Source organism: Zootermopsis nevadensis, unplaced genomic scaffold (genome assembly GCF_977971745.1).
Source record: "Zootermopsis nevadensis isolate Lab colony 2312 unplaced genomic scaffold, Znev_1.0 Znev_ptg000002l, whole genome shotgun sequence".
Taxonomy (NCBI): Eukaryota; Metazoa; Arthropoda; class Insecta; order Blattodea; family Termopsidae; genus Zootermopsis; species Zootermopsis nevadensis.
In genome coordinates this window covers 21,370,655-21,384,149 of record NW_028259134.1, presented here as the reverse complement: position 1 = coordinate 21,384,149, position 13,495 = coordinate 21,370,655, and the positions used below count along the sequence as shown (strand labels likewise).

Below are 13,495 nucleotides of genomic sequence, written 5' to 3'. Positions count from 1 at the left end.
GAAAATATTTGTATGCAGATGACATCTCAGGTTCTGAGGGGCACTTGTAGGAAGTTGACTATCTTGTAGGATGTCACGTCGTGTAATCTTGTAAAAAGTTGACCAACGTTTTAGAGGCTCTTACTGCTTAGTGATTTCCCTGATGATGGATGCAATAAACACCTTCGAAACGTCGGTCAGTTTCTATAAAACTGTTACAACAACCATCTTTAGCCTATTTTCAGGAGCGTGAATTTAATGTTGGCAACACTGTATGTCCTAATTTAATATTATAGTCACTTCGACGCTTGTGGAAGTCACAGAGAGGCAGGCGCGCTGAGGGGTCGCGCAGACAATGAGGTGCCCACTTGGTGGGGTCAGAGTGTCGAGAGGCTTATAAACAGATCTGTGGGGATTTCCCGCTGTCTTTATGATGAATGATGTTGGCCGGTAGGGGGCAAGTAGGGTAATCCTGCTTGTAAATGTTCTCCTCTGCATTAATCTCACAACAGAGCCGATAAACCTTCTCTGCTTGTCGCTCTTTTAAACAGTTGGTAGGCCTGTTGTTGACGCAGTCTGTTTCTTGTTCTTTCTCGATGAGACCCTTCGAATTTGGAATTAATTTTAGATATTTGGCAGGACTGTTTCGCTCCGTACAGGACCTCTCCTTACATAAAATACAACGCGATTATGATCCCCCCCCCCCCCCCCCCCGTTCCCTGTATCAGTCAGAGGGACTCGATTATGACATTTTAGCTTTCGAAAGGGAAATTTGTACTTTGTGCTATAACGGTAAATAGGAGATCTAGGCGTGGAATGTACCGGTCGCACGAGAATAGATATTAATACAGTTCGGTTCTAAATTAAGAGGGAAGACAACACTTGGAAGACCTAGGAGTAGATGGCTCTGGATTGTAGGTTGTTACTAGCTTGCGCTGCAATTGATTCTTCTAATACCACAACCCAAAGCACTTCATTTTCATAATACAATCTTCTGGCTTATGGCGCCGTCTTTTGGTGCGGGTGATGGACGTAATCACCATAACCCAAAAAACCGCAGTCGTCATTTTCGTCGCCAGGAAAATCTAAAATCTTCATCACTCAGAATCCTTGTGATTCGGTTTTTCCATTTTGTAGCAGATCTCAGCTTATTATTCCAGAAGTGTCTTGTCGTTTTCGACCTAGAGATGTCTTCCACATTTTTGTTGCAGTGTTCAGTGATTCGGATTTGGGTTGTCTTCATAAATCGCATTCCTTCTTTCTCCCCAGTTCGCAGGAAATTCTATGACACTATACAGGGTGTTCATAAAATCCCTTTAAATTTAGAAACGTAACTACATCGGTGCTGTGCTGAAGTAATTTTAATGCTAACGTAGAATTAAATGACCAAGTTTTATTAAGAAATGCCGACTGTCTTGCGTTTATACTATTCCATTATTTATTCTAAATTGCTTTAATTTCAACTTTAGGTTGGATGGTTTTGTAATTTATGAGTTGGTTGATTTTGAGTGGGATGTGTTGTTTTATTGTGTCTTATTGTTTTTTTTGTGTCCTTTTTTTTATTGTTTTGTTCTGTCTCTGTGGTGATGTATCTCATTGTTTGTTGTGTCTTATTGTTTTTGTTGTGTCCTTTTGTTTATTGTTTTGTTCTGTCTCATTGTGTTGATGTATCTCATTGTTCTGTTGTATCTCATTGTTTTGTATCTTATTGTAGGGCACTGCCACCGGGTATAAACCCATTTGCAGTCAATAATAAATAATAATAATAATAATAATCAACAAAAGATACGGAGCATTGAGAATGTTCTTCTCCGCGACACTGTTCTATTCACGGCGGAATTATGATGTCTGCCATAATGTAATTGTAACTGCTGCACAGACAACTGTAATTCTGGCACGTTTTAATAGTTGAATTATCTGAGATTTTGTTTTCAGTTTATTTTCTTCATTGTCTTCGTTATCACTCCAATGGTAAGTGATGACAGTCAGCAGAGGTTTGTCGTCACATGCAACCACAAGGTCGCATTTACACTTATAGATATCTCTTTGTTGCTGTCATAACTCCTCCACTTTTGTGCGCAAGTCTGTACTGCTGAATAAAGTGTCTCGGACGCCTGCACGACTACTACCCGTGTAACAACGGTGTCGGAGAAGTTGCCGCGCGGGTACGGCGCACCAACAAAACGTATGATAAAGTTTTCAGAACTGTCTTCTGGGATACTACGCCGTGCAGTCGCCCTGATGATGAAGGCAGTAGGTACCTATGAAACGTCCATAAATTTGTACCAGACTACACGGCGTACTCATTTAGAAGACAGGCATCTTTATACTCACCTCCGTGAGAACCACAAATCACACCAAGAAATGCGGTCGTAGGTTTAGACTGATTATTTTTAATTATGGTAAAGGCAAATATCATTTGTTTTGTTATTGCCTTTGAGTTTCTTAATTTATTTAAACAATAATAGCAACGATGCTGCATCGGGAATTTGTGAATGGCACAAACATAGCCCATAATTTACAATGCCCCTGAAAGTTTGTGTAGCAGATTATGTTTTAGAAATACGCAACTTAGTGTTGTGGCCATGTTTTTATAGAATGTAAGAGAATGATGTTGGATAATGCGGGCAGAATGAAGCATTACCGGTTCTGAAAGTCAATTGTCGAACTTCATTCAAATCGTCAAACGAGCGTACGTATTAGATAAACGAATTCAGAGAAATTTAAAACTTTGCTCCTAAAATTGTACCGTTAATTTTGCTACAATAGTGAAAAACTTTACAGACAACATATACAGTATATTCTGTTGATTTTTTCCATCGCTAAGATATTAATTCTTAATGTACTGTGGTTAAGTTTTAACGTAGTATAATGAGGAAAATGTGTTGTCATAATCAACTGGCCAGCATTTAATAGTCTACTGGGACACTCTGAAGGCGAAAAACATAGCTTTGTTTTAAAGTTTTAGTCTGAAAGGCGTGTCTGGGGCATTATTTTTCAAACTCTGCTACCAGTCGACAACTTCCTGTCTGGTAGAGTACAGTGCCCTTTGATAAATTAACGGTAGCTTCAGCTGTGAAGGAATGCCGTTTTTTATAGACCCAAAATGTTCATTACCTTCCTCACAACAGCCCGCAACCGATTCCTATTCTGGACTAGATGTATATAATCCGCATCTCGCCATCATATTGCCCTAAAATCTGTTTTAATATTATCCTAACAAATACGCCTTGGAATTCTGAGTGTTCTCGTCGCTTCAGGAGTCCCATAAATTCTTTTTATCGATTTCTATGCTCTCCAGTGAGTGCTATATGTCCAACCCATCTTAAAATTTCTGATTTGATTATCCTAATAATATCAGATTAAAACCAAAAACTATGGAGATCCTCAAATGAAACTTTCTTCAGCCTCCTGTCACTTGATCGAAGTACAGACACCACGCTTCGCAATTTTTCCTCTGGCTGTACTTGCTTCATTCTGTTCATGCACTGACAGTATCGTCTACGCCAGCGCCTCCATACGGATATTCCCAAAAGATAAATTTAAACAAGAGAGCATCACATTTTTCCCCCAGATTAAATTTTCTAGCATCCCGATAAACGTGCAGTCCGTTTCCATGGTGACGGCAGACTGATCCCCCCCCTCCCAACCCCCAACCCCTAACCCCACTTCACCCCCGCACATTTCGGACAGAACCACTTGGGTTCGATCCCAATGTTCCCTCATTCTTGTGCTGTCTTGCAGCTGGTATTCGGGTCTTTCAACATTTTCGGGACTTGGTGATAATATAAATAAAAAAAATTCTCTGTCTCTTTTATAAATATGATTGTTATGGCCGACGGAAGAATTGCAGTAATTATTTACTTTCAAATTCTGGGTTTTAAATGCAGTTTAATATTATTCGCCCATCTATTTCTAGGGCTTTCAACTAATCTCTTTCCCGTAACAGACGAACATTTTGTTGTTCTTCTCATCTGAATTTGGCGTCGTCGTACACACTCAGCCAAAAATTGTCTCTCTTAATTTTGTCATACGTACAATTTTTGAGTATCGCAATATGTAACTTAATATATACACTAATTAATTTTAGGGCCCTGAATACATTTTTATGTATCTCGCTAAGTGTTCAAGTGAGAGAACATTATCTCAAATAAAGCTGTGTATATGTGTGTGTGTCTCTATAAAACATACGTCATTTCGCTTGTAATGGCTGCACAAAGTTTCTGGGCCATCGTAAGCGTTGTCCAATCGCAATCATTGCGATCGCCCCGTCATCTGACGAGGTCCATTTAATGAGCACAGCACAAAAACCCTTTCGTGCATCCACGCACTCACAAGCCACGCTTTATGCGTGAATTAAATGCGTATTTTTAGTGACGCCCTTGTTAATACGAAGCCACGATGTTGCAGTTTTCTTTGTCGGCGCTGTTCTCTAGCGGCAGTGTGATAAAGCTTTAATTGAATCATAAACCTGGAAGGAACGGCGCGCGAGCCCAGTTTTATGACGTCATCATCTCGCTGCCTTATTTCCTTTCTCGCTCCTCACGAGGCGCAGAGATGGGCCTGTAGTTGCTTCAGAACAGTGGCGTGAAACGTCGCTGCAGTTTATTGAAACGTCGTAACAAATTCATAAAAATGATACTCAAACAAGTCCACTCGTCACTGAACGTTTGCTAATCTTTTATTTTGTATTTAACGTGGGTGATGTCACAAAACATGTGCGCGTGCCTCAGGTTGAGAACCCTTTGATTACGCTTATGATTTCATTCTCTAGAGTTATACCGAACTTCTTTTGAGTTCAGGGAGACTTTTCTTGATTTGTATCAACAACTGATATGAGAACATTACGCCTGTTTATATTCTATGTCCCGTTGATTTCAACGGCCCGCCCTCTAGTATTTATCTAAAAACAACCCATATCTGTGTAAACGCTTATCATTTTTATCCTGTGTCTTATTTATCAAATTTATTTTGACTATGTATACGTATTGTCACGACATGACATTCGTTCATAAATCAGTTCGTCAAACACTTTTAATTGACAAAATAATGATGAGGGAAATTGCCATTGTCAAACACCGAAGGTATTTAGAGTTCATTTTCAGGTGTTTCTGAACGATATAGCTCGTTTTTAGAAGCCACGGTGGTCTAGCAGTTAGAACGCTGGCCTTGGGGTCTCGGGTTCGATTCCCGGCGGTGCTCGAATTTATAACTTGTGTTGGGCAAGGCCGTGGTCTAGGCAACACGGAGTTTTCCTCCGTGGCATCCCAACAATTACTCCATTCACACACAGAAGAAGGCAATGGCAAACACTTCTGGATCATCTGCCAAGAACGTATATGAACAGGTCCCAGTCCGAGAAAAGGATGGAAGGATCCTGTTCATATGGACCTGTCGTCAGACAGAACTCTAAATAATAATAAGATGAGGTGGTCTAGCGGATAGAACGCTGGCCTTGTAATCCTGGGGTCTCGGGTTCGATTCCCGGCGGTGCCCGAATTTATAACTTGTGTTGGGCAAGGCCGTGGTCTAGGCAACACGGAGTTTTCCTCCGTGGCATCCCAACAATTACTCCATTCACACACAGAAGAAGGCAATGGCAAACCACTTCTGGATCATCTGCCAAGAACGTATATGAACAGGTCCCAGTCCGAGAAAAGGATGGAAGGATCCTGTTCATATGGACCTGTCCTAAGACAGAACACTAATAATAAATAAAAATAAATAGCTTGTTTGTACCACGTGAAGTGTTAAAAAAGCGACCAGACATCTGCGCAAAGTAAAAAAAATAATTGAAACTATATCGAATTTCGGTTTCAGGGAGAAAAGGGGTGGCCGACAACCCTCTGTTCACCCCGAAATGAATTCGAGCCGCCGATGTAGTGTTCCTACCTCTCTCCTTGACGTTACGTCTTAGACTTTAGTTGTTTTCCCCTATTGACTGTAGCTGTCTCGCGCCACGCCACTGTGAGTCTAGAAAAATCAAATTTTAGACTCCACGAGGATAATATTCAATTATTAAACAATAATCCACCGGTTAATATCCCAGCGGTCCCCCTTTCCCCGCTATCAAGTTTGAATCCCTGAAGAAATTAATTCTAACCCTGATGCAAGCCGTACCGAACAACTTCCATCATGCAGGAGATAGTGGCCTGCCAGAAAACGTCGACCTCTTGTCCACTTTTACTTGGCACGCCCGCAAGCCTCCAGGATAGCGCACAGACGCCATGACATGCGGTGTGGCAACTTCTCTCATGACGACGAATATGAAGATGGCTGTCTTTTGGGATCTTGAGCCGTTCAGTCCGCTTTGAAATTTGACTGACGTTTCGGAGGTGTTTCCTGCCTCCATCATCAGTGCGATAACTGAGATTTATAGTGGTTTTCGTAAAATTATGAAATTCTGTCCTAAAATAGCTCACGACCTCTTCTTTCGAACTTTCTTTTATTCGTTGTTTTATAATCCATTTGTTCGACGATATTTTTATGTAACCAACGCCATTAATTGAATGAATAACTAGATAAAACCACGATTTTGCGGGATGTGTATAGCGTGAATTGGCAGATAACAGAAAATATCGTGTAGACTCGATCTTAATTCTTATTTGTTGTATTTCAACCTCTGGCATATTATTTCAAGGCATCGTGTAATGTCGAAAGGCACCGTCCTTGTTGTTGTGCTTTATTCTGCAGCTATCAAGTTAGTCTCGCCCACAGTATGCGTGTAATGATGTCATTAAGGGTGCTACGAAGCCGCTCATAATTGATGATGGCGCTGCAGAAGCTGGTCTCAGAACTAACATGATGAAAGTGTCAAGTTAGGAGACGCTAGATCCATCATCGGGCCTCGGATTAATCAACCTTCTTCTGTTATGCCTCATTACCTATGGCACCCCCGGCGTCAAATTAAATATCTATGTAACAGCGACGTTACCAGATACTTCGATGTATATCAACCCCTATTTTTACAAGTACCCGTTTAATCACTGAACACGTAAACAAAGCCTATTATGTCTTGATTTTGCTACATTTAAATTATAAAGACTGCAGTTTGTAATAAAAGATGTTAATTGTTTTATTGTCGATAAATGCCCCGTAGTTGGCAAGCCTGTTTGACATCTCCTATCTATTAAATGCAGCTGTGGATACAGCAGAATTTGAAAGCCTATTTTTCATTATTTATTTTTTATTTAGTGTTCTGTCTGGCGACAGGTCCATATGAACAGGATCCTTCCATCCTTTTCTCGGACTGGGACCTGTTCATATACGTTCTTGGCAGATGATCCAGAAGAGGTTTGCCATTGCCTTCTTCTGTGTGTGAATGGAGAAACCGGGGAAGCCCCCGGAGGAAAACTCCGTGTTGCCTAGACCACGGCCTTGCCCAACACAAGTTATAAATTCGGGCACCGCCGGGAATCGAACCCGAGACCCCAGGATTACAAGGCCAGTGTTCTAACCGCTAGACCACCTCATCTTATTATTATTTAGTGTTCTGTGTGACGACAGGTCCATATGAACAGGATCCTTCCATCCTTTTCTCTTCTCGGACTGGGACCTGTTCATATACGTTCTTGGCAGATGATCCAGAAGTGGTTTGCCATTGCCTTCTTCTGTGTGTGAATGGAGTAATTGTTGGGATGCCACGGAGGAAAACTCCGTGTTGCCTAGACCACGGCCTTGCCCAACACAAGTTACAAATTCGGTCACCACCGGGAATCGAACCCGAGACCCCCAGGATTACAAGGCCAAATTACGATTTAATTTTCGGTATAGCATATAAATATCCAGTTCTTTCCGGGGCTTACCTTAGTAACACAACACAACAATAAATATCTTTTGTGTATTTAAATCTTTTACGGAACTGATAAATCATTTTACTAACCGATCAGATCAACATGGTCTTTATTCCATTTTCACAAAATCATCAGTCATTTTCATTATTGTTTTGTTAATGGAACGTAAATGAAATGTTTTAGAAATTGCTTTAAAGCAATTGAAGCTTTTAAAAATCATGGAATGATACAAATAAACGAAGGTAAAATAGCCTGGTAATGTAAAGAGTATATAACTCGCACATAATTATTTCCGTGCAGCCAAGTAGCCGTGTTCTTAGAAATATGAGGATTCTTAAACAATAGCATTCTTTACAATAAGAACCTAGCGGAAGATGCTTGTTTCTGCTGATCACTATTCAGCTTTTGTTGTAGCGATACTGAGAGATTCTAAAGATTGAACACGTACACATAATGCATTTCTGGGTGCGCACATAATGCTTTTAACTTTCAGTCATGGAGACTTCTTAAAGCAGTAACCAATGGAATACGACAATTCGAACTCAGTCCATGGCTCTAAACTTCAAAGTCTCATCGTAATCCGTTGTTGTATGGCAATCATTAGGCAGGTGTGTTTGTTATCTACGATCACTACAAACCCAACACAGTAAAGGCAGACAATCTCCACTGACCGGTCGTTCCCACGCGAAAAATCATCAAGACAGTGACTCACCCCCCTTCCAAGGTCTGTTTACTTCTTCGTTATTACCTTAGTTTCAGTAAGAACGCAGGTGCACAGTTAAAATGGGGCAGGGATCAGATGATCAACTGTACCTTCCATAAAGACAGTTCAAAAAACAATCAGGAACACAGCAATTGAATTCCCTGTTTAACATAAGGATTACAGAAAAGTTTTATCTTGGCTTTCGTTAAATATAGACACAAATATGGGTAAATACAGGCCTCTTTGATGACATATATACGTATATGCGCGTTTATTATACGCTTACAGATTTAGTACTGGCCTTAATGGTGTATTTATTTTTCTACGTGTTTTGGTAACATCAGTATTTTTCTGAGAAATTTGTTAACCAGATGTTTGGGTTTATGGAACGCTGAAAAGCATGATTATGACCCCCCCCCCCTCGTCTCACTAATTACCAAACATAATACGGAGCATTTCTGATGCAAATACAATTAAACTAACGTTACTTTAAATCTCGTAAAATAAAAACTAGTTATTTGTGTCTGAAACGTACGGGTGATGAAGGGACCCACAGACTAGATTTTGTTAACGTGGTGATGGAAACCCAGAGGACCGGGTGAATAATTATTAGCTGATCTTTTAACGTTGTTTTTCATGTATTTCATTACAGTGCTAGGTTCAATGACCTAAAAACACATTGGTAGCCCAATCCTCTCTTCCGATCTAATCTGTATAATAATCTCACATGTTTATGTTTAAATTTTGTGACAGTCTGAGCAACTATTAGCTTCTGAGCACACAGTTACTTCAAAAAATCAAATCCAGGGGGGAACATTATGAAAATGGTCGGTTGAGGACGGGGTGACAGACGATTCTAGAAAATGTAATTTTATTAAGGTGTAATGTTTTTATGATTGGAAGCCATTACTGCCTGATCTCTGACCACTTGGCTTACCACATAATTATAATTAATGTTTATTGGTATTCTGTAATTCAGATAAATAAAACAGATTTAAACCAATAATTTAATTCATCAATAAAATACATTAATATTGGCTAAAATCTTCTATTTTAAATTATAAATTAACATATGTCTGATTTTACGTTTTGAAATTCTTTACGCTCGGTCTGGGGCCGCTAGACACACCGCGTAATTATGATACTGTTTCTTGGCTTTCAGTAATTCAGATAAGTTTAAACAGATTAGGAGTAGAATGTGCTTAAAAACAAAAACACATTCGTATGAGATAAACTGTTTTATTTTAGATTATCAATTTACCTAACTGTGGGGAACACTTGTTGCACAGCACATAGGACTTGGATCAGTGCGTTCTTATGCTCGCTTCGGGGCTACTTTCATGTGGTGACGTCACTCTTGTCAAAGAGGGACGCAGTGGTGGGACGCACGTTTGACAAACTTCTGAACATGTCACAAGTCAACAGAATTACTATTAATAACAAATGGAATTCTTGAATTCTTTCTGTTAATCACATTATAAAGTCCGCTAATCGTTAGGTGATAACAGAGACATCTGTCGGAAAGCATTAATCAGCCATTTTGGCGGTTAGTTCAGAGAGTCCTTGGATCGCGTATGGAGTGGACGCAACGTTACGTGCTTACCAATTTTCTGTGCAACCAACCGCTTGTAGTAGGCCAGCTTGCATTATAGTGAATTTAATCAACAAATTGCAAGTATTTATTGCTTAGTAGTGATTAATTAAGTTTGTAGAAGCTCAAAAATGTTCATAAACTACTTTACACAAGTTCGTTAGTTGAGCAGTGAGTGGGGTCCATCGTGACTTTAATGAAGTTTATAAGTTAATAGTTTCTTAAATTCTGCAGTAATAATTTTAACTTAGATCAAACGTAAATATTACGAGGATAGAAATTGCATAATTACTATGTAGAGAAGTCATTAGTTGTCACTAAAATTACTTGGAGAATTCGCATTAATTATGGCGCCATTTTTGACGATAGGAAAGTTTATTGCAAGCGATGCAGCCATATTTGATTTCCCAGCTTCTTTCAGGCGCCAACATGAATATTACAACTTTACGATAAAATTTATGTGTGAGTGTGGAAACACTCATTATAACACTAAAATTATTTTTTTAAAATTTACTGTTAAACTGCGTAATTAAAAAATTTGTTGGAAATTCTGTAGGAATTTTAGCGCCATTTGTGACGACAGCAAAGTTTATTTGAGAAGATGTAGCCATTTTGGAATTTTAAGATTGTTTTTGGTGCCAACATGAATATTAAAACTTACAACGAAGTTTATATGTGACTGTAAGGAAAGATTCATTTTCCGGTTTAGGATGTTTTAATTAATTTCATTCATTTATTTGTTGTGTTGTATTTTCTGTGTGCTAGAAATGACCGTCTTCCAAAAATAATGTTAGAATGCTTGCACTAAAGTTCCAAGAACAAGTCTCGGGCACTCGGGAGCCATGGACAGGCCGAATGCACTAGAGTGCAGATGTTAGAATGAGTCATTAATTCGTACGTAGTGTTTTTACTGGGGATTTGTGGAACCGTTCTGGAAACCAAGCAAATGCAAATAGTCTTAGCTGACATCCGACATTTTATGCACTGTTACAAACAATAGAATTGTATCACGCCATTTCTTGTAGTGGTCGCGTAGTTTCTGTATTGTTCGCGGTCAAAAATTTCGAGATGCGGCTGTGAAGTGTACGCGTTTATTCTCGAGGACTTCATCAGGTGCTGTGGTTTTATTGTGTTTGTGCGCACGCGCGTGATTACAAGGACTCTCTTAAGTATCTGTGGTGCTGTGTTGTGTCAACGGCTGCAGCTTTCCAATGGAAACAGCAGTTGCAGACTTCGATGTCCAGATTCAGAGGAGGCAGACTTCGAACCAGGGACCATGGCAGGAAGAGCAACGCGCAAACCGTAACGTTAATATTAGTGTCGGCCGAACTCTTAGTGGTTGAGGACAAAGATTCAGTTTAACTTAAAACATAACTTGATTTTAGTTTTCTCGGTCTTTCACTTCATTGTTGAAAGAACCGTCTGAATCTATAGAGCAGTGAAATGTCATGTTTGTCTACAAAATGAGTTCAAGATTCAACATTAGAGAACGACATCGAATGTTTTTTTTTACACAGAAAAACGCATTAAGCGAATAATTAGATGTAATTGTTTTATGCATTTTTTAATTATCGATAAACGGGCATCCGTGACGTTTACATTTTGCGTTTCACGTTCCAGTAGACGCAACCGAATTAAGATTTTACGTATTGAAAAAAAAGTTACTGGCGTTGAAATACATTTTCAATCGAATGCGTCATTTTACGTCGAGCTGAGTTGACACCGGACTTATTCTGGCGACCAGTTCCTTCATGAGCAACAAGGTAAGTGCAGGGAGGGAACTTTGCAGGTTGGACTTCGTTTTATCTTCGAATTCAACGGAGTGTCGTGACAAAGCAAGTCTGGCTTCCGTTCTCACATGATAGTCGAAGTAAGGAAGATAATTTTGGCGGCGTTTAATTTTCGTCATTAAATGTCTCGGGTTGGTGGCGTTCGACTGTGAATATCGTATTTTAAATTCATTTGATTTGTACTTGATGATAAGTTCGACTGCAATGAACAGATTTTTCTCTCAGTTCGTGATAAGAAATACGAAAACGTACAGCGAATCCACCAAGAATTGTGCGTCTGAATTTACATTTACATGAAGACAATAAGAAGAAGGGAGTCAGAAGCAGGGGTAAGTTGTCTGAGGTGATTTTTTGAATTAACCTCAAGTTGTTTGTTACCGTTCTGACAGAACGTCTTTCGTTTGTTTCAGGCCCCGTGAAAGTGTGTACCATTGAGATAACATGCTTACCAGTTTATGAAATTTCTCTAATCACCAATGTTGGTGAAGATGGCGAGTTGTGCAGACAGGATGCCCTCTTAAAAGTCGGCCAGATGGGAGTGCGCCGTCAGCTTCACGCTCCGCCTTCTTCATCCACGTGGATAGGCGTCAGAATACCATTTCTGGTTGCTCAGCTGGCCAGGGGAAGTGTATCGACAAGGGATCGAACGCGTCTCCTACCAGAATAGATGCACTTCGTTTCGTAACGAGGATATAAAATATATCACGCATGTCAAGGTAATTTTATGTGGTGTCTGTTTTGCGTAATAAATAATTAGCAGCTTTTGTGTTGATTTCTTTGTGTATTTGCTTACATTTATATTGGAATGTTGTAATAGAGGATTTCAGATGACGTTATTTCTTACCAAGGTGATGGCACATTTTCGTTTCGAATTAAGGCGTCGGAACAACTGAATGTCTGGGCCTCGGCTGGCTTCTTGCGGTGTTGATGCTATGTTCTGTCGTTTGTCGTCGTCCTTTTACATGGTGGAGGGGAAATACGACAGTGAGCTGCCGATAGAAGGAGGTTTGAGCACGTGTTTCTGTCTGTGACCGCTAGATGGTGCAGGCAGCTACCTTCTGGAAATACATTTATAATTTTTATAACGTGGGTTGATTTTCCGTTCTCATTTTGAGAGTAGAAGGTTGTTGGGTCAGGTTTGGGTGGATTTGTAAGCGTGAGACTACGGACCGAGGTGTGAAAGGTGTCCAGTCCATCTTCAGAGCTGTCCTGAAGAATGGCGTTCGGGAAAACTGGACACATTTCTTCCCGTTACTTTCGAGAATGTGTTACTGTGTTCCTCCAGTTGAGATGCAATGATACTTTTGGATAAGCGTCTTTCTCTCTCTTAGTTAAAAAATACATTTAAATATGTCTGAACGAACCACTAGGAAAAATACCTGAGCTTCGAAGAGCTTCTTGGTCTTTATTAATACAAATATAGGTCTCTTAATTCCGTGGCTGAAAACGTCAAAATTAATCTTAAATTTTGGAAGAGGGACCTGAACACATCTTGGCACATTTTTGTTAGAGGCCCACGAATGAATGACACACGCACACACCAGATTTATGCAGACAATGCAAGTAATGAAATGTAGGAGGCCAATATAAGCTGGACAAGTTTTTAGCATGGCTTGGGGAAACAAGAAATACATGCTCA

General features: G+C 39.9%; 1 long non-coding RNA gene across 1 annotated transcript; it reads left to right on the top strand.

The window, feature by feature from the left end:
* Nucleotides 1-11,562: 11,562 nt before the first annotated feature.
* LOC147875113 (uncharacterized) lies at nucleotides 11,563-12,620 on the top strand. Its single transcript, XR_015537334.1, has 2 exons — nucleotides 11,563-11,829; nucleotides 12,267-12,620. It is a non-coding gene; the product is annotated as an uncharacterized LOC147875113 (long non-coding RNA).
* The last annotated feature ends 875 nt before the right edge of the window (nucleotides 12,621-13,495 follow it).